General features: G+C 46.9%; 22 non-coding genes and 4 pseudogenes across 22 annotated transcripts; 19 read left to right on the top strand and 7 right to left on the bottom strand.

The window, feature by feature from the left end:
• Positions 1-3,225: 3,225 nt before the first annotated feature.
• Positions 3,226-3,388, bottom strand: LOC135044465 (U1 spliceosomal RNA). The gene has a single exon (XR_010237056.1). It is a non-coding gene; the product is annotated as a U1 spliceosomal RNA (small nuclear RNA).
• Positions 3,389-3,540: 152 nt separating this feature from the next.
• LOC135045071 (U1 spliceosomal RNA) lies at positions 3,541-3,704 on the bottom strand. The gene has a single exon (XR_010237605.1). It is a non-coding gene; the product is annotated as a U1 spliceosomal RNA (small nuclear RNA).
• Positions 3,705-4,296: 592 nt separating this feature from the next.
• LOC135044588 (U1 spliceosomal RNA) lies at positions 4,297-4,424 on the bottom strand (annotated as a pseudogene).
• A 144-nt stretch (positions 4,425-4,568) lies between these two features.
• Positions 4,569-4,684, top strand: LOC135044705 (U5 spliceosomal RNA). The gene has a single exon (XR_010237246.1). It is a non-coding gene; the product is annotated as a U5 spliceosomal RNA (small nuclear RNA).
• A 270-nt stretch (positions 4,685-4,954) lies between these two features.
• Positions 4,955-5,070, top strand: LOC135044744 (U5 spliceosomal RNA). The gene has a single exon (XR_010237284.1). It is a non-coding gene; the product is annotated as a U5 spliceosomal RNA (small nuclear RNA).
• A 264-nt stretch (positions 5,071-5,334) lies between these two features.
• On the top strand, positions 5,335-5,450 carry LOC135044671 (U5 spliceosomal RNA). The gene has a single exon (XR_010237212.1). It is a non-coding gene; the product is annotated as a U5 spliceosomal RNA (small nuclear RNA).
• A 274-nt stretch (positions 5,451-5,724) lies between these two features.
• LOC135044683 (U5 spliceosomal RNA) lies at positions 5,725-5,840 on the top strand. The gene has a single exon (XR_010237224.1). It is a non-coding gene; the product is annotated as a U5 spliceosomal RNA (small nuclear RNA).
• A 275-nt stretch (positions 5,841-6,115) lies between these two features.
• On the top strand, positions 6,116-6,231 carry LOC135044713 (U5 spliceosomal RNA). Its single transcript, XR_010237254.1, has one exon. It is a non-coding gene; the product is annotated as a U5 spliceosomal RNA (small nuclear RNA).
• A 274-nt stretch (positions 6,232-6,505) lies between these two features.
• Positions 6,506-6,621, top strand: LOC135044646 (U5 spliceosomal RNA). Its single transcript, XR_010237187.1, has one exon. It is a non-coding gene; the product is annotated as a U5 spliceosomal RNA (small nuclear RNA).
• A 275-nt stretch (positions 6,622-6,896) lies between these two features.
• On the top strand, positions 6,897-7,012 carry LOC135044768 (U5 spliceosomal RNA). Its single transcript, XR_010237308.1, has one exon. It is a non-coding gene; the product is annotated as a U5 spliceosomal RNA (small nuclear RNA).
• A 5,365-nt stretch (positions 7,013-12,377) lies between these two features.
• On the bottom strand, positions 12,378-12,451 carry TRNAN-AUU (transfer RNA asparagine (anticodon AUU)). The gene has a single exon. It is a non-coding gene; the product is annotated as a tRNA-Asn (tRNA).
• A 1,304-nt stretch (positions 12,452-13,755) lies between these two features.
• Positions 13,756-13,919, top strand: LOC135044565 (U1 spliceosomal RNA). Its single transcript, XR_010237128.1, has one exon. It is a non-coding gene; the product is annotated as a U1 spliceosomal RNA (small nuclear RNA).
• Positions 13,920-14,071: 152 nt separating this feature from the next.
• On the top strand, positions 14,072-14,213 carry LOC135045262 (U1 spliceosomal RNA; annotated as a pseudogene).
• Positions 14,214-14,905: 692 nt separating this feature from the next.
• On the top strand, positions 14,906-15,069 carry LOC135044415 (U1 spliceosomal RNA). The gene has a single exon (XR_010237019.1). It is a non-coding gene; the product is annotated as a U1 spliceosomal RNA (small nuclear RNA).
• Positions 15,070-15,221: 152 nt separating this feature from the next.
• On the top strand, positions 15,222-15,363 carry LOC135045261 (U1 spliceosomal RNA; annotated as a pseudogene).
• A 692-nt stretch (positions 15,364-16,055) lies between these two features.
• On the top strand, positions 16,056-16,219 carry LOC135044925 (U1 spliceosomal RNA). Its single transcript, XR_010237461.1, has one exon. It is a non-coding gene; the product is annotated as a U1 spliceosomal RNA (small nuclear RNA).
• Positions 16,220-19,524: 3,305 nt separating this feature from the next.
• Positions 19,525-19,687, bottom strand: LOC135044516 (U1 spliceosomal RNA). Its single transcript, XR_010237098.1, has one exon. It is a non-coding gene; the product is annotated as a U1 spliceosomal RNA (small nuclear RNA).
• Positions 19,688-19,839: 152 nt separating this feature from the next.
• On the bottom strand, positions 19,840-20,003 carry LOC135045114 (U1 spliceosomal RNA). The gene has a single exon (XR_010237647.1). It is a non-coding gene; the product is annotated as a U1 spliceosomal RNA (small nuclear RNA).
• A 674-nt stretch (positions 20,004-20,677) lies between these two features.
• On the bottom strand, positions 20,678-20,833 carry LOC135044608 (U1 spliceosomal RNA). The gene has a single exon (XR_010237150.1). It is a non-coding gene; the product is annotated as a U1 spliceosomal RNA (small nuclear RNA).
• A 2,361-nt stretch (positions 20,834-23,194) lies between these two features.
• Positions 23,195-23,358, top strand: LOC135044893 (U1 spliceosomal RNA). Its single transcript, XR_010237429.1, has one exon. It is a non-coding gene; the product is annotated as a U1 spliceosomal RNA (small nuclear RNA).
• A 152-nt stretch (positions 23,359-23,510) lies between these two features.
• On the top strand, positions 23,511-23,645 carry LOC135044536 (U1 spliceosomal RNA; annotated as a pseudogene).
• A 702-nt stretch (positions 23,646-24,347) lies between these two features.
• LOC135044846 (U1 spliceosomal RNA) lies at positions 24,348-24,511 on the top strand. The gene has a single exon (XR_010237383.1). It is a non-coding gene; the product is annotated as a U1 spliceosomal RNA (small nuclear RNA).
• Positions 24,512-24,663: 152 nt separating this feature from the next.
• On the top strand, positions 24,664-24,826 carry LOC135044490 (U1 spliceosomal RNA). The gene has a single exon (XR_010237074.1). It is a non-coding gene; the product is annotated as a U1 spliceosomal RNA (small nuclear RNA).
• A 670-nt stretch (positions 24,827-25,496) lies between these two features.
• LOC135044860 (U1 spliceosomal RNA) lies at positions 25,497-25,660 on the top strand. Its single transcript, XR_010237396.1, has one exon. It is a non-coding gene; the product is annotated as a U1 spliceosomal RNA (small nuclear RNA).
• Positions 25,661-25,812: 152 nt separating this feature from the next.
• Positions 25,813-25,976, top strand: LOC135044544 (U1 spliceosomal RNA). The gene has a single exon (XR_010237115.1). It is a non-coding gene; the product is annotated as a U1 spliceosomal RNA (small nuclear RNA).
• A 668-nt stretch (positions 25,977-26,644) lies between these two features.
• On the top strand, positions 26,645-26,808 carry LOC135044883 (U1 spliceosomal RNA). The gene has a single exon (XR_010237419.1). It is a non-coding gene; the product is annotated as a U1 spliceosomal RNA (small nuclear RNA).
• The last annotated feature ends 608 nt before the right edge of the window (positions 26,809-27,416 follow it).

The raw sequence follows: 27,416 nt of genomic DNA, 5'->3' as shown, positions 1-27,416 counted from the left end.
TATATAATATAATGACGGACCTGGTGGACACTGTCAGCAGACTCCTAAACTACTAGTATGAAGAAGATAGAAAAAAAAACCCCACCACAGGTAGGTATACAATTATGGACGAGCACTGACGACACAGAGGTAGGTACAGCCGTGGACTACCGTACTGCATCTGCTAGTATAGATAATATAATAAATATATTACTACTGTAGGTATATAATATAATGACGGACCTGGTGGACACTGTCAGCAGACTGCTAAACTACTAGTATGAAGAAGATAAAAAAAAAAACCACCACAGGTAGGTAGGTATACAATTATGGACGAGCACTGACGACACAGAGATAGCCACAGCCGTGGACTACCGTACTGCGTCTGCTAGTATAGATAATATAATAAATATATTACTACTGTAGGTATATAATATAATGATGGACCTGGTGGACACTGTCAGTAGACTCCTAAACTACTAGTATGAAGAAGATAGAAAAAAAAAAACCACCACAGGTAGGTAGGTATACAATTATGGACGAGCACTGACGACACAGAGATAGCCACAGCCGTGGACTACCGTACTGCGTCTGCTAATATAGAGATGATAAAGATGAAAAAAAAAATATAACACTACTGCAGGTAAATATTTATATAATATATGTATGACGGACCTGCTGGACACTGTCAGCAGAATGCATTTATAGAATAAAAAAAAAACACCACAGGAGTGTTTAACTTTTTCAGGCAGACAATATACTGGTGGTCACACTGGCAGCAAAAGTGTGCACTGTACTCCTGCTATAACTGCTCCCCAGTCTCCCCCACAATTAAGCTGTGTGAGCAGTGAGCACTCAGCACAGTCAGATATACATAGATGATATATCATGCAGCACACTGAGGCTGAGCACAGATATGGTATGTGTATCGTTTTTTTTCAGGCAGAGAACGGATTATAAATAATAAAACTGGTGGTCACTATCAGCAAAACTCTGCACTACTGAGTACTCCTGACAAGTTCAACTGCTCCCCAAATTAGTAGTAAATCAAATGTCACTCGTCTCTATCTTCTAATCTAAACGGAGAGGACGCCAGCCACGTCCTCTCCCTATCAATCTCAATGCACGTGTGAAAATGGCGGCGACGCGCGGCTCCTTATATAGAATCCAAGTCTCGTGAGAATCCGACAGCGGGATGATGACGTTCGGGCGCGCTCGGGTTAACCGAGCAAGGCGAGAGGATCCGAGTCTGCTCGGACCCGAGCAAAAAAGGGTGAAGTTCGGGCGGGTTCGGATTCCGAGGAACCGAACCCGCTCATCTCTTATGGCCACCCAGCATGACGCCTCCCTTCTTGACCATGCTGTAATTGCAGTCGCACTGCAGTTCAGCGTGATCATAAAAAATGGTGTAGCCTCCTGCTGGTGCAGACTGTATGTGCGCGCAGGAAGCCGCCACCATTTTTGTGATCACAGCGGCTGAATGTGATGTCATACAGCTGCTGTGACCACGCCCCCTGTGTCTCCTCCATTGCAGACCCCATTTTGAAGCCTTGCCCCCGCACCGCTCCATCCCTGACTTGGAAATGGAGTGTTGCTGACCCCCCTCTCCCCCCCTGCCCCGATTGACAGGCAGAGGCGATCGCATTCTCTGCGGGGTGCCGCAGAAAATGCAGGCACATGCGTATGCTCTTAGCAATTTTTGCAGTTGGATCACTTATTGTGATTGCAATCCAACCTGAATCAGGCCCTATTACCTATCACAATGCGCTGCGGGCAGTACAAAATTGGTTTAATATAGGAGAAAAACCCCCAGACCTGTGCTCCTTAACTGTACCTGGTGGCTAGTGGAGCGGCTGCCCAGTAATCAGTGTCCACGCCAGTGCGCACACGGTCCACCCCCTACGGCCACGCTCCCCTTCATCAGCGGCCTCGTGATCCGGAAGGGCGGTGTGTGTGTGACTGACCTTAGGAAGAAACCGGAGCCTCCGCTGCAGTGACCCAGCAACCAGGGCACGGGGGAGTATACAGCGCCGCTGGGAGTGATGAAGCTGCAGTAAAGATGTCTATTAGACCTAGCCTGCTGCAGCCCTTGTAGATTCTCATAAAACAAGTTCTTCTTTTCTTGTCAAAATGAATAGCTAAGAATTGGCTTCCTGAGGCAGGCCCCTGTTAAGTGGCCTGCTACTGAAGGCACCAACTACAAACTGAGCTCCCTGTTCATGGAAGCGGGGTTATAGAGGAGGATGCGCTGAGCATCTTGGGAACAGTCAAAAGCTTTGAGTCGGTTGGTGCCTCAGATCAAGATCCTACTCTACACCCCAATGTGAATCCTTGTGGAGTCCTGTGTACCCCACAGAAGAAATTAATGTGTCACACCCATTGGCAGCAACCTTAGAATAGCTGCTGATGGGCACAATTGAGAAAGGAAGGGGGGGGGGGACATTTGAATCCAGCACATAGATGCAATTCAAATATGTAATTTGTACCTTCCTATTTTAAAATATAATGGATGAACTTCACCCTGTGAGAACAATCTTCATGATCAAGAGATCTCATATGCAAAATAAGTATGAGTTGGGATAGGGCTGGGGAGGGTGGCTGCTCGGGCAGCCCCTCCCCCATCAAGTTAAGGAGATTCAACTGAGGAAGCACAAGGGAACTCTCGTCTGGGGACAACAACTGCAGGGAGACCACATCTTTTCAGATGAACATGGGAGGGCGGAAGGCTGCCTAATACTGAAGCACCATCAAATATCAAACCATATGCAACAACTAGTACAAGCATTCCTGGGGGAAGGTCTGCAGCAGACGGATTTGCATACGGTGATGTCATCCAAGCAGTGGGCCAAAGTTGGCTGGAACCCTCATCTGCATATGAAAAGAGAAAAGGGGCATGCAGGGCATGGCGGCCTTTTGCGGTGCTTGGATGACCCCTAGTTCGCATTAAACACCCCCACCCTCCTTTGGTGTGGGGCTCATGTTGGCTATGCCCCAGCCCCTGAAGCATTCAAGCTGATTTCTTGCAGCAGCTGGGCACTGTAACAGCTCCAGAGCTGCTCTGTAAGGCAACTAAAAGGGTGTGGGCCCTGCAGCACTACCTGTAGTTCGCATTGTGCGTTGGAAGGCACAAAGTAAGCAGACGGGAGAAGTCAGGATAGTGCGCAAGGGCATAGAAGGGAGTGGCTCCAGAAAAGAGAAGTGGAAACAGACAGCAAACTAGGCTGGAGAGAGACCTGAGACAAAGAGATCTGAATTATACGAGAGCCGACCAGGGGAAACACAAATTATGCAATCAAGTTTCCCACATTTGGGGAAATCACAGGAGCAGCACACCCAGAGTGCAATGGGTGAGCCTTGCCCTGGGAGAAGCACCTTCATGATCATAGTATCTCACCTGGCAGGTAAGTAGGAGTTGGGCTAGAGCTGGGGAGGGTCACTGCTCGGGCACCCCCCTGTCAAGTGAAGGAGATCCAACTGAGGCAGCACAAGGGAACTCTCGAAAGAAGAACAAGGCTAGAGGAATATATGAGACAAAGAAATCTGACTTTTACCAGAGCTGACCAGAGGAAAACACAAACACAGTCCCCCACTACCACAAAAAATGCAGGCGAGTTTCCCACATTTGGGGAAATCACAGGGGTCAGCATACCCAGAATGCAATGAATGAACCTCACCCTGGGTGAACAATCTTCATGACCATGGTGTCTCCTATGCAAAATAAGTATGATTTGGGATAGGGCTGGGAGGGCCGCTGCTCAGGCACATCTCTGTCAAGTAAAGGAGATTCAACTGAGGCAGCACAAGGGAACTCTCATCTGGGGACAACAACTGCAGGGAGAACACATATTTTCAGATGAACATGGGAGGGCAGAAGGCTGCCTAATACTGAAGCACCCCCAAACAACAAACCAAATGCAACAACTAGTGCAAGCATTCCTGGGGGAAGTTCTGCAGAAGACGGATTTGCATACGGTGATGTCATCCAAGCAGTGGGCCAAAGTTGGCTGGAACCCTCATCTGCATATGAAAAGAGAAAAGGGGTATGCAGGGCATGGCGGCCTTTTGCGGCGCTTGGATGACCCTTAGTTCGCATTAAACACCCCCACCCTCCTTCGGTGTGGGGCTCATGTTGGCCATGCCCCATCCCCTGAAGCATTCAAGCTGATTTCTTGCAGCAGCTTGGCACTGTATCAGCTCCTGAGCTGCTCTGTAAGGCAAGTAAAAGGGTGTGGGCCCTGCAGCACTACCTGTAGTTTGCATTGTGCATTGGAAGGCACAAAGTAAGCAGACAGGAGGAGAAGTCAGGATAGTGCACAAGGGTATAAAAGCGAGTTTCCCACATTTGGGAAAATCACAGGGGTCAGCATACCCAGAATGCAATGAATGAACCTCACCCTGGGAGAACAATCTTCATGACCATGGTATCTCCTATGCAAAATAAGTATGATTTGGGATAGGGCTGGGGAGGGCCGCTGCTCAGGCACATCTCTGTCAAGTAAAGGAGATTCAACTGAGGCAGCACAAGGGAACTCTCATCTGGGGACAACAACTGCAGGGAGAACACATATTTTCAGATAAAAATCTTGGTCATGCTCTGGTTTCTCTTCAGAACGAACAAATCTTTCGCCTTTTATTAAAGATTTCCGTGGAGAGGAGCAAAACCGAGTTTTATCTCAATTTTTGCATGCCCCATCTTTTTGGGGTTTCTTTTATCGGTTTAAAGATAGAATGAGTGTGCTTTAATGTAAGCTCATTTGCATAGAAATGACAGTAAATGTTTGTTTCTTTTCAAACAGAACTTTCTTGACCATGCTACTTGCTTGAAAGATCTGGGAGCACATGGAATACAGTACAAACCATGCTTATAGCAAGGAGAAGCCAGGTGAGAAATCTGCTTACTTTCAAGTTGGGCGCTCACTTTGATCTGAATGAGGACTGCTGGCACAGCATTTAGGCGACAGGTGGAATCTTGGTCATGCTCTGGTTTCTCTTCAGAACGAACAAATCTTTCGCCTTTTATTAAAGATTTCTGTGGAGAGGAGCAAAACTGAGTTTTATCTCAATTTTTGCATGCCCCATATTATTGGGGTTTCTTTTATCAGTTTCTTGTTAGCTTTAATGTAAGTTTATTTGCATAACAATGACTATAAATGTCTGTTTCTTTTCAAGCAGAACTTTCTTGACCATTCTAATTGCTTGAAAGATCTGGGAGCACATGGAAAAGAGTACAAACCATGCTTATAGCAAGGGGAAGCCTGGTGAGAAATCTGCTTTCTTTCTTTCAAATTGGGTGCTCACTTTGCGCTGAATGAGGACTGCTGGCATGGCACTCAGGCGACAGGTGGAATCTTAGTCATACTCTGGTTTCTCTTCAAAACGAACAGATCTTTCGCCTTTTACTAAAGATTTCCGTGGAGAGGAGCAAAACTGAGTTTTATCTCAATTTTTGCATGCTCCGTCTTATTGGGGTTTCTTTTATCGGTTTAAAGATAGAACGAGTGTGCTTTAATGTAAGCTCATTTGCATAGAAATGACAGTAAATGTTTGTTTCTTTTCAAACAGAACTTTCTTGACTATACTAAATGCTTGAAAGATCTGGGAGCACATGGAAAAGAGTACAAACCATGTTTATAGCAAGGGGAAGCCTGGTGAGAAATCTGCTTTCTTTCTTTCAAATTGGGTGCTCACTTTGAGCTGAATGAGGACTGCTGGCATGGCACTCAGGCGACAGGTGGAATCTTGGTCATGTTCTGGTTTCTCTTCAGAACGAACAAATCTTTCGCCTTTTACTAAAGATTTCCGTGGAGAGGAGCAAAACTGAGTTTTATCTCAATTTTTGCATGCCCCATCTTATTGGGATTTTATTTTATCGGTTTAAAGATAGAACGAGTGTGCTTTAATGTAAGCTCATTTGCATAGAAATGACAGTAAATGTTTGTTTCTTTTCAAACAGAACTTTCTTGACCACACTAATTGCTTGAAAGATCTGGGAGCACATGGAAAAGAGTACAAACCATGTTTATAGCAAGGGGAAGCCTGGTGAGAAATCTGCTTTCTTTCTTTCAAATTGGGTGCTCACTTTGAGCTGAATGAGGATTGCTGGCATGGCACTCAGGCGACAGGTGGAATCTTGGTCATGCTCTGGTTTCTCTTCAAAACGAACAGATCTTTCGCCTTTTACTAAAGATTTCCGTGGAGAGGAGCAAAACTGAGTTTTATCTCAATTTTTGCATGCTCCGTCTTATTGGGGTTTCTTTTATCGGTTTAAAGATAGAACGAGTGTGCTTTAATGTAAGCTCATTTGCATAGAAATGACAGTAAATGTTTGTTTCTTTTCAAACAGAACTTTCTTGACTATACTAATTGCTTGAAAGATCTGGGAGCACATGGAAAAGAGTACAAACCATGTTTATAGCAAGGGGAAGCCTGGTGAGAAATCTGCTTTCTTTCTTTCAAATTGGGTGCTCACTTTGAGCTGAATGAGGACTGCTGGCATGGCACTCAGGCGACAGGTGGAATCTTGGTCATGTTCTGGTTTCTCTTCAGAACGAACAAATCTTTCGCCTTTTACTAAAGATTTCCGTGGAGAGGAGCAAAACTGAGTTTTATCTCAATTTTTGCATGCCCCATCTTATTGGGGTTTTATTTTATCGGTTTAAAGATAGAACGAGTGTGCTTTAATGTAAGCTCATTTGCATAGAAATGACAGTAAATGTTTGTTTCTTTTCAAACAGAACTTTCTTGACCACACTAATTGCTTGAAAGATCTGGGAGCTCATGGAAAAGAGTACAAACCATGTTTATAGCAAGGGGAAGCCTGGTGAGAAATCTGCTTTCTTTCATTCAAATTGGGTGCTCACTTTCAGCTGAATGAGAACTGCTGGCATGGCACTCAGGCGACAGGTGGAATCTTGGTCATGCTCTGGTTTCTCTTCAGAACTAACAAATATTTCGCCTTTTATTAAAGATTTCCGTGGAGAGGAGCAAAACTGAGTTTTATCTCAATTTTTGCATGCCCCATATTATTGGGGTTTCTTTTATCAGTTTAAAGACAGAACGAGTGTGCTTTCTTGTTAGCTTTAATGTAAGTTTATTTGCATAACAATGACAGTAAATGTTGTTTCTTTTCAAACAGAACTTTCTTGACCATGCTACTTGCTTAAAGGTCTGGGAGCACATGGAAAACAGTACAAACCATGCAGTATCACAAGAGCCTTTATTTGATCTTTCATGAAGATAGAGCAGAATTGAGGACACGTCAACAATTTCTGCCGAAGGTGGTTCATCTTTCCACATGGTGCCTTTGGCCACTGACACCTTCGTTGAGTCAAAGTCTCTGGCTGTGGTCAGAACTTTGAAAATGTATGTCACCAGAACGGTTCAGATTAGGAAAACAGAGGCTCTGTTTGTCCTGTATGCTCCCAACAGGATTTGGTGTCCTGCTTCCATGCAGACCATTATGCGCTGGATCTGTGGTAAGATTCAGCATGCTCGTTCCACGGCAGGATTGCCGTTACTGAAGTAGGTGAAGACCCATTCTACTAGAAAGGTGGGTTCATCCTTGGCAGCTGGTCGGGGAGTCTCGGCATTGCAACTTTGCCGAGCAGCTATTTAGTAAACACTTTTGCTAAGTTTTACAAGTTTGATACCTTGGCTGATGATAACCTTAAGTTGGGTCATTCGGTGCTGCAGAGTCGTACGCACTCTCCCACCCGTTCAAGAGCTTTGGTATAACCCCATGGTTCTTAATGTGACCCCAGCATCCTCTAGGTCGTATGAGAAAATAGGATTTTAATACCTACCGGTAAATCCTTTTCTCTTAGTCTGTAGAGGATGCTGGGCACCCGTCCCAGTCCATACTGTGTCTGCAGTTATTACTTGTGGTTATACACATGTTGTGTTATGGTTCTGGTCAGCTTTTTGCTGCAATTGTTCATGCCGTTGGCTTGTGTTCTGTTGAATGCCACGTTCTGCGGCATGTTTAAGGTGTGAGCTGGTAAGATGCTCACCTTAGTTTAACAATAAATCCTTTCCTCGAAATGTCCGTCTCCCTGGGCACAGTTCCTATAACTGGAGTCTGGAGGAGGGGCATAGAGGGAGGAGCCAGTTCACACCCTTTGAAAGTCTTAAAGTGCCCATGTCTCTTGCGGATCCCGTCTATACCCCATGGTTCTTAATGTGACCCCAGCATCCTCTACGGACTAAGAGAAAAGAATGCCCTTGCGCACTATCCTGACTTCTCCTCCCGTCTGCTTACTTTGTGCCTTCCAACGCACAATGCGAACTACAGGTGGTGCTGCAGGGCCCACACCCTTTTACTTGCCTTACAGAACAGCTCTGGAGCTGTTACAGTGCCCAGCTGCTGCAAGAAATCAGCTTGAATGCTTCAGGGGATGGGGCATGGCCAACATGAGCCCCACACCAAAGGAGGGTGGGGGTGTTTAATGTGAACTAGGGGTCATCCAAGCACTGCAAAAGGCCGCCATGCCCTGCATGCCCCTTTTCTCTTTTCATATGCAGATGAGGGTTCCAGTCAACTTTGGCCCACTGCTTGGATAACATCACCGTATGCAAATCCGTCTGCTGCAGACCTTCCCCCAGGAATGCTTGTACTAGTTGTTGCATATGGTGCTTCAGTATTAGGCAGCCTTCCGCCCTCCCATGTTCATCTGAAAAGATGTGGTCTCCCTGCAGTTGTTGTCCCCAGACGAGAGTTCCCTTGTGCTTCCTCAGTTGAATCTCCTTAACTTGACGGGGGAGGTGCTGCCCGAGCAGCCCTCCCCAGCCCTATCCCAACTCATATTTATTTTGCATATGAGATCTCTTGATCATGAAGATTGTTCTCACAGGGTGAGGTTCATCCATTATATTTTAAAATAGGAAGGTACGAATTACATATTTGAATTGCATCTATGTGCTGGATTCAAATGTCCCCCCCCCCTTCCTTTCTCAATTGTGCCCGTCAGCAGCTATTCTAAGGTTGCTGCCAATGGGTGTGACACATTAATTTCTTCTGTGGGGTACACTGGACTCCACAAGGATTCACATTGGGGTGTAGAGTAGGATCTTGATCTGAGGCACCAACCGGCTCAAAGCTTTTGACTGTTCCCAAGAAGCTCAGTGCATTCTCCTCTATAACCCCGCTTCCATGAACAGGGAGCTCAGTTTGTAGTTGGTGCCTTCAGTAGCAGGCCAATTAACAGGGGCCTGCCTCAGGCAGCCTATTCTTAGCTATTAATTTTGACAAGAAAAGAAGAACTTGTTTTATGAGAATCTACAAGGGCTGCAGCAGGCTAGGTCTAATAGACATCTTTACTGCAGCTTCATCACTCCCAGCGGCGCTGTATACTCCCGTGCCCTGGTTGCTGGGTCACTGCAGCGGAGGCTCCGGTTTCATCCTAAGGTCAGTCACACACACACCACCCTTCCGGATCACGAGGCCGCTGCTGAAGGGGAGCGAGGCCGTAGGGGGTGGGCCGTGTGCGCACTGCGGTGGACACTGATTACTGGGCAGCCGCTCCACTAGCCACCAGGTACAGTTAAGGAGCACAGGTCTGGGGGTTTTTCTCCTATATTAACCCAATTTTGTACTGCCCACAGCGCATTGTGATAGGTAATAGGGCCTGATTCAGGTTGGATTGCAATCACAATAAGCGATCCAACTGCAAAAATTGCTAAGAGCATACGCATGTGCCTGCATTTTCTGCGGCACCCCGCAGAGAATGTGATCGCCTCTGCCTGTCAATCGGGGCGGGGAAGGGGGGGAGAGGTGGGTCAGCAACACTCCATTTCCAAGTCAGGGATGGAGCGGTGCGGGGGCAAGGCTTCAAAATGGGGTCTGCAACGGAGGAGACACAGGGGGCGTGGTCACAGCGACTGTATGACATCACATTCAGCCGCTGTGATCACAAAAATGGTGGCGGCTTCCTGCGCGCACATACAGTCTGCACCAGCAGGAGCCTACACCATTTTTTATGATCACGCTGAACTGCAGTGCGACTGCAATTACAGCATGGTCAAGAAGGGAGGCGTCATGCTGGGTGGCCATGCCCTGTCACTTTGCAGGAGCCAGCACCACTCACACACTAGTCCCCGGGTGCAGCCCCCAACCCCCGGGACACCCGGAGCAACAAAATGTAGATTCAGGCCACCAGGCCACGCCCCTACCTATGAAACCATGCCTCCTTTTTACCATTGCACTGCTTATCTGCGCGCACTGCATTACAATCTCCCTCGCCACCTCTCTGGGTGTCACCAGTGATAGTGACACCTCTGCCATGCTTGTAGCAGCTGGTCCTAAGATCTACGCCTCAAACCCTGAGTGTTTGCCCTTGTGACTTGTTGATCATCATAGCGAAGCAGATGCTTACAGAAAACTGCAGGGGCTTAGATTGAAAATAAAAAAATTGATAGGGTATAAGGTAGAGAGGAGCGGGTTCGGTTCTCCGAGAACCGAATTCCCCACGAACTCCACGTGGTTTACACTGGTCCGAGGCAGGCTCGGTTGTTCCCGCCTGACTCGGAAAACCTGAACAAGGGAAAATGTCATCATCCCGCTGTCGGATTCTCGCGAGATTCGGATTCCATATAAAGAGCTGCGCGTTGCTGCCATTTTTACTCGTGCATTGAAGAGAGAGCGGAGAGGACGTGGCTATGTTCTCTCAGTGGAAATCTCAATATCAGTGCTCAGTATCAGTGGTTACTTATTGCTGCTCAGTAATACTAGTAGTGTGTCTCTCCTGCTCAGTGTCAGTTCTCAGTAGTATCCTCATCAGTGCTCAGTATCACTGTTCATTGTCTTGTGCTGCATTGTGTTGCTCAGCATAATACAGTACATTACTAATAGTCCAGTGCTGCATCTTGCTGCTCAGTGTCAGTTCTAGTATCCTCATCAGTGCTCACTATCACTGCTCATTGCATTGTGGTGTTCTGTATACTACAATAACATAGTAATATAGTAACATAGTTTTTGAGGTTGAATAGAGGCAAATTGCCCATCGTGTTCAACCTGTTTTAAGTTGTGATGATTCTACATACTTGCTGAATAATGTTTTATGACTAGTTAGCTACTATAACTCATGTTACCCCCGGATTAACCATGTTGATATTTTAAGTATTATAACCTTGGATAGCTTTTTCATTCAGAAATGTATCCATTCCTTTTTTAAATCCAATTACAGAGTCCGCCATTACCACCTTCCCTGGCAGGGAATTCCACATCCTGATTGCCCTAACAGTGAAGAAACCTTTCCTCCATTGCGTTCTGAACTTTCCTCCAGTCGCAGCGAGTGACCACGTGTTCTTTTAATAAATAATTCCTCTGATAACTCTTTGTTATGTATCTTTACATATTTGAAGATATTAATAATATCTCCTCTTAGGCACCTCTTTTCTAGTGTATAAATATTCAGCCTAGTAAGTCTTTCCTTATAGTCCAGTACTTTAAGGCCTTTAATCAATTTAGTCTTCAGGATCTCTGACACTTCCATGAGCAGCAGAGTAGTGCAATGGAAGCATGCTGGGCCCATAACCCAGAGGTCGATTGATCGAAACTATCCTCTGCTATGTGCATTTTTTTTTTTATAATTAAAGTAATCAAAAACTGGGATTGATATTTTGGCACTTTTATTTTTACTTAAAGTACAATAACTTTTATCATTTTAATTTGTTTTAATAGTATATTGACAGCATTGTTTTCTTTAAAAAATCCACTTAATTTTCTTTACCCTGTTACTGAAATGGTAATTGACAAAAACAAACTACATTGTCACCAGAAGAGCAATGCAAAATGTACAAGTGATATATGAAAATCATCTTCCATCTTGAATTTCAATGATGCATTGGGACAACAATTTGTGAGAAACATCTTCACCCATAAAGAAAGATTTTCTTAATTCCTTACCTGTGTGCTGATTAGATATCACCTTGTTTTCACATTAAACAGACTTCCCCATGAGGAAGCAGCAAGGATGCAGTGACGTTTCCTGGTGTCAACCTGTATTATTTCAGTAGACATTGAAATGAGGATGCATCTTTGATGCCTTTCCAATGAAGCAAGTTTAATTCAGTAATAGGTGAAAAACCATTCCTACAAAGGTGTTAATCAGAGACTTGGCTTTGTGGACACTTTTCAGAGAGCAAATTTGTTAGCATAAACATAAAATCAGAAAATGAAGAGCTGTTTAATCACTCAATTGGACTTTTCTGCCAGCATAATTTTTTTTCTCTGCAACTCACTGCTAAATTGTGCTTCCTAGCTGTTTTTTTATAAAATCACTTAATCAAATCTAACTCTGATTACATCAGAGAAGGCCAGGTACCCTACACCATAAGGGGGGTTTTTGAAATTTTGACTTGTCTACTTAAAGATCACCAAAATCTGATTACAAGGTCAATTACATCCCTGGGTGGGATTGAACCACCAACCTTTTGGTTAATAGCCAAACATGCTAACCGATTGCGCCACAGAGACACCTTGCGAAAGTCAATACTGACAAAGGCTAATAAGCATTCATCTAGAACGTTTCCTAGAAAAACTTTAAAAAGTCAATAATCTGGAGAATTTTTGTAAGAAACACATTGGTACTTTCCCATGATGAGTGAGTGCTTCAGGATTTCTTGCACTTACATGGGCTATTAACCAAAAGGTTGGTGGTTCAATCCCACCCAGGGATGTAATTGACCTTGTCATCAGATTTTGGTGATCTTTAAGTAGACAAGTCAAAATTTCAAACCCCCTCTTATGGTGTAGGGTACCTGGCCTTCTCTGACGTAATCAGAGTTAGATTTAATTAAGTGATTTTATAAAAAACAGCTAGGAAGCACAATTTAGCAGTGGGTTGCAGAGAAAAAAATAACATTTTAAACCTACCGGTGATTTTTTTTTCTCGTAGTCCGTAGAGGATGATGGGGACTCCGTAAGGACCATGGGGGATAGACGGGCTCCGCAGCAGACATGGGCACTTTAAGAAAGACTTTAGATCTGGGTGTGCACTGGCTCCTCCCTCTATGCCCCTCCTCCATACCTCAGTTAGAGAAACTGTGCCCAGAGGAGACGGACAGTACGAGGAAAGGATTTTTGTTAATCCAAGGTCAAGATTCATACCAGCCACACCAATCACACCGTATAACTTGTGATATACTACCCAGTTAACAGTATGAAAACAACATAGCATCAGTCCAAGACCGATGAAAACTAACATATAACCCTTATGTAAGCAATAACTATATACAAGTCTTGCAGAAGTAGACCGCACTTGGGACGGGCACCCAGCATCCTCTACGGACTACGAGAAAAAGATTTACCGGTAGGTTTAAAATCTTATTTTCTCTTACGTCCTAGAGGATGCTGGGGACTCCGTAAGGACCATGGGGATTATACCAAAGCTCCCAAACGGGCAGGAGAGTGCGGATGACTTTGCAGCACCGATTGAGCAAACAGGAGGTCCTCCTCAGCCAGGGTATCAAACTTATAGAACTTTGCAAAGGTGTTTGAACCAACTTTGACCCACTGCTTGGATGACATCACCATATGCAAATCCATCTGCGGCAGGCCTTCCCCCAGGAATGCTTGCACTAGTTGTTGCATTTGGTTTGTTGTTTGGGGGTGCTTCAGTTTTAGGCAGCCTTCTGCCCTCCCATGTTCATCTGAAAATATGTGTTCTCCCTGCAGTTGTTGTCCCCAGATGAGAGTTCCCTTGTGCTGCCTCAGTTGAATCTCCTTTACTTGACAGAGATGTGCCTGAGCAGCGGCCCTCCCCAGCCCTATCCCAAATCATACTTATTTTGCATAGGAGATACCATGGTCATGAAGATTGTTCTCCCAGGGTTAGGTTAATTCATTGCATTCTGGGTATGCTGACCCCTGTGATTTCCCCAAATGTGGGAAACTCAACTGCATTATTTGTGGTAGTGGGGGACTGTGTTTGTGCTTTCCTCTGGTCAGCTCTGGTAAAAGTCAGATTTCTTTGTCTCAGATCTTCCTCTAGCCTTGTTCTTCTTTCGAGAGTTCCCTTGTGCTGCCTCAGTTGGATCTCCTTCACTTGACAGGGGGGTGCCCGAGCAGCGACCCTCCCCAGCTCTAGCCCAACTCCTACTTACCTGCCAGGTGAGATACTATGATCATGAAGATGCTTCTCCCAGGGCAAGGCTCACCCATTGCACTCTGGGTGTGCTGCCCCTGCGATTTCCCCAAATGTGGGAAACTTGACTGCATAATTTGTGTTTCCCCTGGTCGGCTCTCATATAATTCAGATCTCTTTGTCTCAGGTCTCTCTCCAGCCTAGTTTGCTGTCTGTTTCCACTTCTTTTTTCTTGAGCCCCTCCCTTCTATACCCTTGTGCACTATCCTGACTTCTCCCGTCTGCTTACTTTGTGCCTTCCAACGCACAATACAAACTACAGGTAGTGCTGCAGGGCCCACACCCTTTTACTTGCTTTACAGAGCAGCTCTGGAGCTGTTACAGTGCCCAGCTGCTGCAAGAAATCAGCTTGAATGCTTCAGGGGCTGGGGCATAGCCAACATGAGCCCCACACCGAAGGAGGGTGGGGGTGTTTAATGCGAACTAGGGGTCATCCAAGCGCCGCAAAAGGCCGCCATGCCCTGCACACCCCTTTATTCTTTTCATATGCAGACGAGGGTTGAAGCCAACTTTGACCCACTGCTTGGATGACATCACCATATTCAAATCCATCTGCTGCAGGCCTTCCCCCAGGAATGCTTGCACTAGTTGTTGCATTTGGTTTGTTGTTTGGGGGTGCTTCAGTATTAGGCAGCCTTCTGCCCTCCCATGTTCATCTGAAAATATGTGTTCTCCCTGCAGTTGTTGTCCCCAGATGAGAGTTCCCTTGTGCTGCCTCAGTTGAATCTCCTTTACTTGACAGAGATGTGCCTGAGCAGCGGCCCTCCCCAGCCCTATCCCAAATCATACTTATTTTGCATAGGAGATACCATGGTCATGAAGATTGTTCTCCCAGGGTTAGGTTCATTCATTGCATTCTGGGTATGCTGACCCCTGTGATTTCCCCAAATGTGGGAAACTCAACTGCATTATTTGTGGTAGTGGGGGACTGTGTTTGTGCTTTCCTCTGGTCAGCTCTGGTAAAAGTCAGATTTCTTTGTCTCAGATCTTCCTCTAGCCTTGTTCTTCTTTCGAGAGTTCCCTTGTGCTGCCTCAGTTGGATCTCCTTCACTTGACAGGGGGGTGCCCGAGCAGCGACCCTCCCCAGCTCTAGCCCAACTCCTACTTACCTGCCAGGTGAGATACTATGATCATGAAGATGCTTCTCCCAGGGCAAGGCTCACCCATTGCACTCTGGGTGTGCTGCCCCTGCGATTTCCCCAAATGTGGGAAACTTGACTGCATAATTTGTGTTTCCCCTGGTCGGCTCTCATATAATTCAGATCTCTTTGTCTCAGGTCTCTCTCCAGCCTAGTTTGCTGTCTGTTTCCACTTCTTTTTTCTTGAGCCCCTCCCTTCTATACCCTTGTGCACTATCCTGACTTCTCCCATCTGCTTACTTTGTGCCTTCCAACGCACAATGCAAACTACAGGTAGTGCTGCAGGGCCCACACCCTTTTACTTGCTTTACAGAGCAGCTCTGGAGCTGTTACAGTGCCCAGCTGCTGCAAGAAATCAGCTTGAATGCTTCAGGGGCTGGGGCATAGCCAACATGAGCCCCACACCGAAGGAGGGTGGAGGTGTTTAATGCGAACTAGGGGTCATCCAAGCGCCGCAAAAGGCCGCCATGCCCTGCACACCCCTTTTTTCTTTTCATATGCAGACGAGGGTTGAAGCCAACTTTGACCCACTGCTTGGATGACATCACCATATGCAAATCCATCTGCTGCAGGCCTTCCCCCAGGAATGCTTGCACTAGTAGTTGCATTTGGTTCGTTGTTTGGGGGTGCTTCAGTTTTAGGCAGCCTTCTGCCCTCCCATGTTCATCTGAAAATATGTGTTCTCCCTGCAGTTGTTGTCCCCAGATGAGAGTTCCCTTGTGCTGCCTCAGTTGAATCTCCTTTACTTGACAGAGATGTGCCTGAGCAGCGGCCCTCCCCAGCCCTATCCCAAATCATACTTATTTTGCATAGGAGATACCTTGGTCATGAAGATTGTTCTCCCAGGGTGAGGTTCATTCATTGCATTCTGGGTATGCTGACCCCTGTGATTTCCCCAAATGTGGGAAAGTCGACTGCATTATTTGTGGTAGTGGGGGACTGTGTTTGTGCTTTCCTCTGGTCAGCTCTGGTAAAAGTCAGATTTCTTTGTCTCAGATCTTCCTCTAGCCTTGTTCTTCTTTCGAGAGTTCCCTTGTGCTGCCTCAGTTGGATCTCCTTCACTTGACAGGGGGTGCCCAAGCAGCAATCCTCCACAGCTCTAGCCTAACTCCTACTTACCTGCCAGGTGAGATACTATGATCTTCACTGTTAGGGCAATCAGGATGTGGAATTCCCTGCCAGGGAAGGTGGTAATGGCGGACTCTGTAATTGGATTTAAAAAAGGAATGGATACATTTCTGAATGAAAAAGCTATCCAAGGTTATAATACTTAAAATATCAACATGGTTAATCCGGGGGTAACATGAGTTGTAGTAGTTAACTAGTCATAAAACATTATTCAGCAAGTATGTAGAATCATCACAACTTAAAACAGGTTGAACACGATGGGCAATTTGCCTCTTTTCAACCTCAAAAACTATATTACTATATGTTACTATATTACTATGTTACTGTAGTATACAGAACACCACAATGTAATGAGCAGTGATAGTGAGCACTGATGATGATACTAGAACTGACACTGAGCAGCAAGATGCAGCACTGGACTATTAGTAATGTACTGTAGTATGCTGAGCACCACAATGCAGCACAAGACAATGAGCAGTGATACTGAGCACTGATGAGGATACTACTGAGAACTGACACTGAGCAGGAGAGACACACTACTAGTATTACTGAGCAGCAATAAGTAACCACTGATACTGAGCACTGATATTGAGATTTCCACTGAGAGAACATAGCCACGTCCTCTCCGCTCCCTCTTCAATGCACGAGTAAAAATGGCGGCAACGCGCAGCTCTTTATATGAAATCCGAATCTCGCGAGAATCCGACAGCGGGATGATGACATTTTCCCTTGTTCAGGTTTTCCGAGTCAGGCGGGAACAACCGAGCCTGCCTCGGACCAGTGTAAACCACGTGGAGTTCGTGGGGAATTCGGTTCTCGGAGAACCGAACCCGCTCCTCTCTACCTTATACCCATATATTTTTTTATTTTCAATCTAAGCCCCTGCAGTTTTCTGTAAGCATCTGCTTCGCTATGATGATCAACAAGTCACAAGGGCAAACACTCAGGGCTTGAGGCGTAGATCTTAGGACCAGCTGCTACAAGCATGGCAGAGGTGTCACTATCACTGGTGACACCCAGAGAGGTGGCGAAGGAGATTGTAATGCAGTGCGCGCAGATAAGCAGCGCAATGGTAAAAAGGAGGCATGGTTTCATAGGTAGGGGCGTGGCCTGGTGGCCTGAATCTACATTTTGTTGCTCCGGGTGTCCCGGGGGTTGGGGGCTGCACCCGGGGACTAGTGTGTGAGCGGTGCTGGCTCCTGCACAGTGACAGGACATGGCCACCCAGCATGACGCCTCCCTTCTTGACCAATCTGTAATTGCAGTCGCACTGCAGTTCAGCGTGATCATAAAAAATGGTGTAGCCTCCTGCTGGTGCAGACTGTATGTGCGCGCAGGAAGCCGCCACCATTTTTGTGATCACAGCGGCTGAATGTGATGTCATACAGCCGCTGTGACCACGCCCCCTGTGTCTCCTCCGTTGCAGACCCCATTTTGAAGCCTTGCCCCCGCACCGCTCCATCCCTGACTTGGAAATGGAGTGTTGCTGACCCCCCTCTCCCCCCCTGCCCCGATTGACAGGCAGAGGCGATCGCATTCTCTGCGGGGTGCCGCAGAAAATGCAGGCACATGCGTATGCTCTTAGCAATTTTTGCAGTTGGATCGCTTACTGTGATTGCAATCCAACCTGAATCAGGCCCTATTACCTATCACAATGCGCTGCGGGCAGTACAAAATTGGTTTAATATGGGAGAAAAAACCCCAGACCTGTGCTCCTTAACTGTACCTGGTGGCTCGTGGAGCGGCTGCCCAGTAATCAGTGTCCACGCCAGTGCGCACACGGTCCACCCCCTACGGCCACGCTCCCCTTCATCAGCGGCCTCGTGATCCGGAAGGGCGGTGCGTGTGTGACTGACCTTAGGAAGAAACCGGAGCCTCCGCTGCAGTGACCCAGCAACCAGGGCACGGGAGTATACAGCGCCGCTGGGAGTGATGAAGCTGCAGTAAAGATGTCTATTAGACCTAGCCTGCTGCAGCCCTTGTAGATTCTCATAAAAAAAGTTCTTATTTTCTTGTCAAAATTAATAGCTAAGAATAGGCTGCCTGAGGCAGGCCCCTGTTAAGTGGCCTGCTACTGAAGGCACCAACTACAAACTGAGCTCCCTGTTCATGGAAGCGGGGTTATAGAGGAGAATGCGCTGAGCATCTTGGGAACAGTCAAAAGCTTTGAGCCGGTTGGTGCCTCAGATCAAGATCCTACTCTACACCCCAATGTGAATCCTTGTGGAGTCCAGTGTACCCCACAGAAGAAATTAATGTGTCACACCCATTGGCAGCAACCTTAGAATAGCTGCTGACGGGCACAATTGAGAAAGGAAGGGGGGGGGGGACATTTGAATCCAGCACATAGAAGCAATTCAAATATGTAATTTGAACCTTCCTATTTTAAAATATAATGGATGAACTTCACCCTGTGATAACAATCTTCATGATATAGAGATCTCATATGCAAAATAAGTATGAGTTGGGATAGGGCTGGGGAGGGTGGCTGCTCGGGCAAGCCCCTCCCCCGTCAAGTTAAGGAGATTCAACTGAGGAAGCACAAGGGAACTCTCGTCTGGGGACAACAACTGCAGGGAGACCACATTTTTTCAGATGAACATGGGAGGGCGGAAGGCTGCCTAATACTGAAGCACCATCAAATATCAAACCATATGCAATAACTAGTACAAGCATTCCTGGGGGAAGGTCTGCAGGAGACGAATTTGCATACGGTGATGTCATCCAAGCAGTGGGCCAAAGTTGGCTGGAACCCTCATCTGCATATGAAAAGAGAAAAGGGTTATGCAGGGCATGGCGGCCTTTTGCGGCGCTTGGATGACCCCTAGTTCGCATTAAACACCTCCACCCTCCTTCGGTGTGGGGCTCATGTTGGCTATGCCCCAGCCCCTGAAGCATTCAAGCTGATTTCTTGCAGCAGCTGGGCACTGTAACAGCTCCAGAGCTGCTCTGTAAGGCAAATAAAAGGGTGTGGGCCCTGCAGCACTACCTGTAGTTCGCATTGTGCGTTGGAAGGCACAAAGTAAGCAGACGGGAGAAGTCAGGATAGTGCGCAAGGGCATAGAAGGGAGCGGCTCAAGAAAAGAGAAGTGGAAACAGACAGCAAACTAGGCTGGAGAGAGACCTGAGACAAAGAGATCTGAATTATACGAGAGCCGACCAGGGGAAACACAAATTATGCAGTCAAGTTTCCCATATTTGGGGAAATCGCAGGGGCAGCACACCCAGAGTGCAATGGTTGAGCCTTGCCCTGGGAGAAGCACCTTCAAGATCATAGTATCTCACCTGGCAGGTAAGTAGGAGTTGGGCTAGAGCTGGGGAGGGTCGCTGCTCGGGCACCCCCCTGTCAAGTGAAGGAGATCCAACTGAGGCAGCACAATGGAACTCTCGAAAGAAGAACAAGGCTAGAGGAAGATCTGAGACAAAGAAATCTGACTTTTACCAGAGCTGACCAGCGGAAAACACAAACACAGTCCCCAACTACCACAAATAATGCAGGCGAGTTTCCCACATTTGGGTAAATCACAGGGGTCAGCATACCCAGAATGCAATGAATGAACCTCACCCTGGGTGAACAATTTTCATGACCATGGTGTCTCCTATGCAAAATAAGTATGATTTGGGATAGGGCTGGGGAGGGCCGCTGCTCAGGCACATCTCTGTCAAGTAAAGGAGATTCAACTGAGGCAGCACAAGGGAACTCTCATATGGGGACAACAACTGCAGGGAGAACACATATTTTCAGATGAACATGGGAGGGCAGAAGGCTGCCTAATACTGAAGCACCCCCAAACAACAAACCAAATGCAACAACTAGTGCAAGCATTCCTGGGGGAAGGCCTGCAGCAGATGGATTTGCATATGGTGATGTTATCCAAGCAGTGGGTCAAAGTTGGCTTCAACCCTCATCTGCATATGAAAAGAGAAAAGGGGCGTGCAGGGCATGGCGGCCTTTTGCGGTGCTTGGATGACCCCTAGATCGCATTAAACACCCCCACCCTCCTTTGGTGTGGGGCTCATGTTGGCCATGCCCCATCCCATGAAGCATTCAAGCTGATTTCTTGCAGCAGCTGGGCACTGTAACAGCTCCAGAGCTGCTCTGTAAGGCAAGTAAAAGGGTGTGGGCCCTGCAGCACTACCTGTAGTTTGCATTGTGCATTGGAAGGCACAAAGTAAGCAGACGGGAGGAGAAGTCAGGATAGTCCACAAGGGTATAGAAGGGAGGGGCTCAAGAAAAAAGAAGTGGAAACAGAGAGCAAACTAGGCTGGAGAGAGACCTGAGACAAAGAGATCTGAATTATACGAGAGCCGACCAGAGGAAACACAAATTATGCAGTCAAGTGTCCCACATTTGGGGAAATCGTAGGAGCAGCACACCCAGTTTGCAATGGGTGAGCCTTGCCCTGGGAGAAGCACCTTCCTGATTATAGTATCTCACCTGGGTGTGCTGCCCCTGCGATTTCCCCAAATGTGGGAAACTTGACTGCATAATTTGTGTTTCCCCTGGTCGGCTCTCATATAATTCAGATCTCTTTGTCTCAGGTCTCTCTCCAGCCTAGTTTGCTGTCTGTTTCCACTTCTTTTTTCTTGAGCCCCTCCCTTCTATACCCTTGTGGACTATCCTGAATTCTCCTCCTGTCTGCTTACTTTGTGCCTTCCAATGCACAATGCAAACTACAGGTAGTGCTGCAGGGCCCACACCCTTTTACTTGCCTTACAGAGCAGCTCTGGAGCTGTTACAGTGCCAAGCTGCTGCAAGAAATCAGCTTGAATGCTTCAGGGGCTGGGGCATGGCCAACATGAGCCCCACACCGAAGGAGGGTGGGGGTGTTTAATGCGAACTAAGGGTCATCCAAGCGCCGCAAAAGGCCGCCATGCCCTGCATACCCCTTTTCTCTTTTCATATGCAGATGAGGGTTCCAGCCAACTTTGGCCCACTGCTTGGATGACATCACTATATGCATATCCGTCTTCTGCAGACCTTCCCCCAGGAATGCTTGTACTAGTTGTTGCATTTGGTTTGTTGTTTGGGGGTGCTTCAGTATTAGGCAGCCTTCTGCCCTCCCATGTTCATCTGAAAATATGTGTTCTCACTGCAGTTGTTGTCCCCAGATGAGAGTTCCCTTGTGCTGCCTCAGTTGAATCTCCTTTACTCTAAAACTTGTAAAACTTAGCAAAAGTGTTTACTAAATAGCTGCTCGGCAAAGTTGCAATGCCGAGACTCCCCGACCAGCTGCCCAGGATGAACCCACCTTTCTAGTAGAATGGGTCTTCACCTAATTCAGTAACGGCAATCCTGCCGTGGAATGAGCATGCTGAATCTTACCACAGATCCAGCGCATAATTGTCTACATGGAAGCAGGACACCCAATCCTGTTGGGAGCATACAGGACAAACAGAGCCTCTGTTTTCCTAATCTGAACCGTTCTGGTGACATAAATTTTCAAAGTTCTGACCACAGCCAGAGACTTTGACTCAACGAAGGTGTCAGTGGCCAAAGGCACCATGTGGAAAGATGAACCACCTTCGGCAGAAATAGTTGACGTGTCCTCAATTCTGCTCTATCTTCATGAAATATCAAATAAAGGCTCTTGTGATACTGCATGGTTTGTACTGTTTTCCATGTGCTCCCAGATCTTTCAAGCAAGAAGCATGGTCAAGAAAGTTCTGTTTGAAAAGAAACAACATTTACTGTCATTGTTATAGAATTTGGGAGAAAAAACAAGAAGAAATCTGCACTGTTGACGCACTGGACAGAATGAATGAATCATAAAATATAACCTTTATTAAGTATGTATTAAAATTGGATAAATATTAATATTATTATCCCAAACTGCAGTGAAACATAAAGGTTAAAATCACAGAACTAACATACATGTGCATAAGAAGAATAAAGAGATGTGAAAAAAAGGTTTAAAAAGCGTGTCCGTGTGTGATTATTTTTGAAGGCACAACCCTGGCGGGGTTGTTTATATAGATATATATGTTGCTAATAATCACTTTCTAGCGTAATGTTATTAAATAGCTGTTAGTATCTATGTCGTCAGGTACCACTGGGTCGTATCCTATATACTCCTGTGGGAAACTTGACTGCATAATTTGTGTTTCCCCTGGTCGGCTCTCGTATAATTCAGATCTCTTTGTCTCAGGTCTCTCTCCAGCCTAGTTTGCTGTCTGTTTCCACTTCTCTTTTCTTGAGCCGCTGCCTTCTATGCCCTTGTGCACTCTCCAGACTTCTCCTGTCTGCTTACTTTGTGCCTTCCAACGCACAATGCAAACTACAGGTAGTGCTGCAGGGCCCACACCCTTTTACTTGCCTTACAGAGCAGCTCTGGAGCTGTTACAGTGCCCAGCTGCAGCAAGAAATCAGCTTGAATGCTTCAGGGGCTGGGGCATAGCCAACATGAGCCCCACACCGTCGGAGGGTGGAGGTGTTTAATGCAAACTAGGGGTCAGCCAAGCGCCGCAAAAGGCCGCCATGCCCTGCATGCCCCTTTTCTCTTTTCATATGCAGACGAGGGTTGAAGCCAACTTTGACCCACTGCTTGGATGACATCACCATATGCAAATCCATCTGCGGCAGGCCTTCCCCCAGGAATGCTTGCACTAGTTGTTGCATTTGGTTTGTTGTTTGGGGGTGCTTCAGTATTAGGCAGCCTTCTGCCCTCCCATGTTCATCTGAAAATATGTGTTCTCCCTGCAGTTGTTGTCCCCAGATGAGAGTTCCCTTGTGCTGCCTCAGTTGAATCTCCTTTACTTGACAGAGATGTGCCTGAGCAGCGGCCCTCCCCAGCCCTATCCCAAATCATACTTATTTTGCATAGGAGATACCATGGTCATGAAGATTGTTCTCCCAGGGTTAGGTTCATTCATTGCGTTCTGGGTATGCTGACCTCTGTGATTTCCCCAAATGTGGGAAACTCAAATGCATTATTTGTGGTAGTGGGGGACTGTGTTTGTGCTTTCCTCTGGTCAGCTCTGGTAAAAGTCAGATTTCTTTGTCTCAGATCTTCCTCTAGCCTTGTTCTTCTTTCAAGAGTTCCCTTGTGCTGCCTCAGTTGGATCTCCTTCACTTGACAGGGGGGTGCCCGAGCAGCGACCCTCCCCAGCTCTAGCCCAACTCCTACTTACCTGCCAGGTGAGATACTATGATCATGAAGTTGCTTCTCCCAGGGCAAGGCTCACCCATTGCACTCTGGGTGTGCTGCCCCTGCGATTTCCCCAAATATGGGAAACTTGATTGCATAATTTGTGTTTCCCCTAGTCGGCTCTCATATAATTCAGATCTCTTTGTCTCAGGTCTCTCTCCAGCCTAGTTTGCTGTCTGTTTCCACTTCTTTTTTCTTGAGCCCCTCCCTTCTATACCCTTGTGCACTATCCTGACTTCTCCTCCTGTCTGCTTACTTTGTGCCTTCCGATGCACAATGCAAACTACAGGTAGTGCTGCAGGGCCCACACCCTTTTACTTGCCTTACAGAGCAGCTCTGGAGCTGTTACAGTGCCAAGCTGCTGCAAGAAATCAGCTTGAATGCTTCAGGGGCTGGGGCATGGCCAACATGAGCCCCACACCGAAGTAGGGTGGGGGTGTTTAATGCGAACTAAGGGTCATCCAAGCGCCGCAAAAGGCCGCCATGCCCTGCATACCCCTTTTCTCTTTTCATATGCAGATGAGGGTTCCAGCCAACTTTGGCCCACTGCTTGGATGACATCACTGTATGCAAATCCGTCTTCTGCAGACCTTCCCCCAGGAATGCTTGTACTAGTTGTTGCATTTGGTTTGTTGTTTGGGGGTGCTTCAGTATTAGGCAGCCTTCTGCCCTCCCATGTTCATCTGAAAATATGTGTTCTCCCGGCAGTTGTTGTCCCCAGATGAGAGTTCCCTTGTGCTGCCTCAGTTGAATCTCCTTTACTTGACAGAGATGTGCCTGAGCAGCGGCCCTCCCCAGCCCTATCCCAAATCATACTTATTTTGCATAGGAGATACCATGGTCATAAAGATTGTTCTCCCAGGGTGAGGTTCATTCATTGCATTCTGGGTATGCTGACCCCTGTGATTTCCCCAAATGTGGGAAACTCAACTGCATTATTTGTGGTAGTGGGGGACTGTGTTTGTGTTTTCCTCTGGTCAGCTCTGGTAAAAGTCAGATTTCTTTGTCTCAGATCTTCCTCTAGCCTTGTTCTTCTTTCGAGAGTTCCATTGTGCTGCCTCAGTTTGATCTCCTTCACTTGACAGGGGGGTACCCGAGCAGCGACCCTCCCCAGCTCTAGCCCAACTCCTACATAACTGCCAGGTGAGATACTATGATCATGAAGGTGCTTCTCCCAGGGCAAGGCTCACCCATTGCACTCTGGGTGTGCTGCTCCTGCGATTTCCCCAAATGTGGGAAACTTGACTGCATAATTTGTGTTTCCCCTGGTCGGCTCTCGTATAATTCAGATCTCTTTGTCTCAGGTCTCTCTCCAGCCTAGTTTGCTGTCTGTTTCCACTTCTCTTTTCTTGAGCCGCTGCCTTCTATGCCCTTGTGCACTCTCCTGACTTCTCCTGTCTGCTTACTTTGTGCCTTCCAACGCACAATGCAAACTACAGGTAGTGCTGCAGGGCCCACACCCTTTTACTTGCCTTTCAGAGCAGCTCTGGAGCTGTTACAGTGCCCAGCTGCTGCAAGAAATCAGCTTGAATGCTTCAGGGGCTGGGGCATAGCCAACATGAGCCCCACACCGACGGAGGGTGGAGGTGTTTAATGCGAACTAAGGGTCATCCAAGCGCCGCAAAAGGCCGCCATGCCCTGCATACCCCTTTTCTCTTTTCATATGCAGATGAGGGTTCCAGCCAACTTTGGCCCACTGCTTGGATGACATCACCGTATGCAAATACGTCTTCTGCAGACCTTCCCCCAGGAATGCTTGTACTAGTTGTTGCATTTGGTTTGTTGTTTGGGGTGCTTCAGTATTAGGCAGCCTTCTGCTCTCCCATGTTCATCTGAAAATATGTGTTCTCCCTGCAGTTGTTGTCCCCAGATGAGAGTTCTCTTGTGCTGCCTCAGTTGAATCTCCTTTACTTGACAGAGATGTGCCTGAGCAGCGGCCCTCCCCAGCCCTATCCCAAATCATACTTATTTTGCATAGGAGATACCATGGTCATGAAGATTGTTCTTCCAGGGTGAGGTTCATTCATTGCATTCTGGGTATGCTGACCCCTGTGATTTCCCCAAATGTGGGAAACTCGACTGCATTATTTGTGGTAGTGGGGGACTGTGTTTGTGCTTTCCTCTGGTCAGCTCTGGTAAAAGTCAGATTTCTTTGTCTCAGATCTTCCTCTAGCCTTGTTCTTTTTTTGAGAGTTTCCTTGTGCTGCCTCAGTTGGATTTCCTTCACTTGACAGGGGGGTGCCCGAGCAGCGACCCTCCCCAGCTCTAGCCCAACTCCTACTTACCTGCCAGGTGAGATACTATGATCAGGAAGGTGCTTCTCCCAGGGCAAGGCTCACCCAGTGCACTCTGGGTGTGCTGCTCCTACGATTTCCCCAAATGTGGGACACTTGACTACATAATTTGTGTTTCCTCTGGTCGGCTACTCGTATAATTCAGATCTCTTTGTCTCAGGTCTCTCTCCAGCCTAGTTTGCTGTCTGTTTCCACTTCTCTTTTCTTGAGCCCCTGCCCTTGCCCTTGTGCACTCTCCTGACTTCTCCTGTCTGCTTACTTTGTGCCTTCCAACGCACAATGCAAACTACAGGTAGTGCTGCAGGGCCAACACCCTTTTACTTGCCTTACAGAGCAGCTCTGGAGCTGTTACAGTGCCCAGCTGCTGCAAGAAATCAGCTTGAATGCTTCAGGGGCTGGGGCATAGCCAACATGAGCCCCACACCGACGGAGGGTGGAGGTGTTTAATGCGAACTAGGGGTCATCCAAGCGCCGCAAAAGGCCGCCATGCCCTGCACACCCCTTTTTTCTTTTCATATGCAGACGAGGGTTGAAGCCAACTTTGACCCACTGCTTGGATGACATCACCATATGCAAATCCATCTGCTGCAGGCCTTCCCCCAGGAATGCTTGCACTAGTAGTTGCATTTGGTTCGTTGTTTGGGGGTGCTTCAGTTTTAGGCAGCCTTCTGCCCTCCCATGTTCATCTGAAAATATGTGTTGTCCCTGCAGTTGTTGTCCCCAGATGAGAGTTCCCTTGTGCTGCCTCAGTTGAATCTCCTTTACTTGACAGAGATGTGCCTGAGCAGCGGCCCTCCCCAGCCCTATCCCAAATCATACTTATTTTGCATAGGAGATACCTTGGTCATGAAGATTGTTCTCCCAGGGTGAGGTTCATTCATTGCATTCTGGGTATGCTGACCCCTGTGATTTCCCCAAATGTGGGAAACTCGACTGCATTATTTGTGGTAGTGGGGGACTGTGTTTGTGCTTTCCTCTGGTCAGCTCTGGTAAAAGTCAGATTTCTTTGTCTCAGATCTTCCTCTAGCCTTGTTCTTCTTTCGAGAGTTCCCTTGTGCTGCCTCAGTTGGATCTCCTTCACTTGACAGGGGGTGCCCAAGCAGCAATCCTCCACAGCTCTAGCCCAACTCCTACTTACCTGCCAGGTGAGATACTATGATCTTCACTGTTAGAGCAATCAGGATGTGGAATTCCCTGCCAGGGAAGGTGGTAATGGCGGACTCTGTAATTGGATTTAAAAAAGGAATGGATACATTTCTGAATGAAAAAGCTATCCAAGGTTATAATACTTAAAATATCAACATGGTTAATCCGGGGGTAACATGAGTTGTAGTAGTTAACTAGTCATAAAACATTATTCAGCAAGTATGTAGAATCATCACAACTTAAAACAGGTTGAACACGATGGGCAATTTGCCTCTTTTCAACCTCAAAAACTATATTACTATATGTTACTATATTACTATGTTACTGTAGTATACAGAACACCACAATGTAATGAGCAGTGATAGTGAGCACTTATGAGGATACTAGAACTGACACTGAGCAGCAAGATGCAGCACTGGACTATTAGTAATGTACTGTAGT

Source organism: Pseudophryne corroboree, unplaced genomic scaffold (genome assembly GCF_028390025.1).
Source record: "Pseudophryne corroboree isolate aPseCor3 unplaced genomic scaffold, aPseCor3.hap2 scaffold_90, whole genome shotgun sequence".
NCBI classification, from domain to species: Eukaryota; Metazoa; Chordata; class Amphibia; order Anura; family Myobatrachidae; genus Pseudophryne; species Pseudophryne corroboree.
The sequence above is the reverse complement of the archived record's forward strand: the minus strand, read 5'-3'. Positions and strand labels throughout refer to the sequence as shown.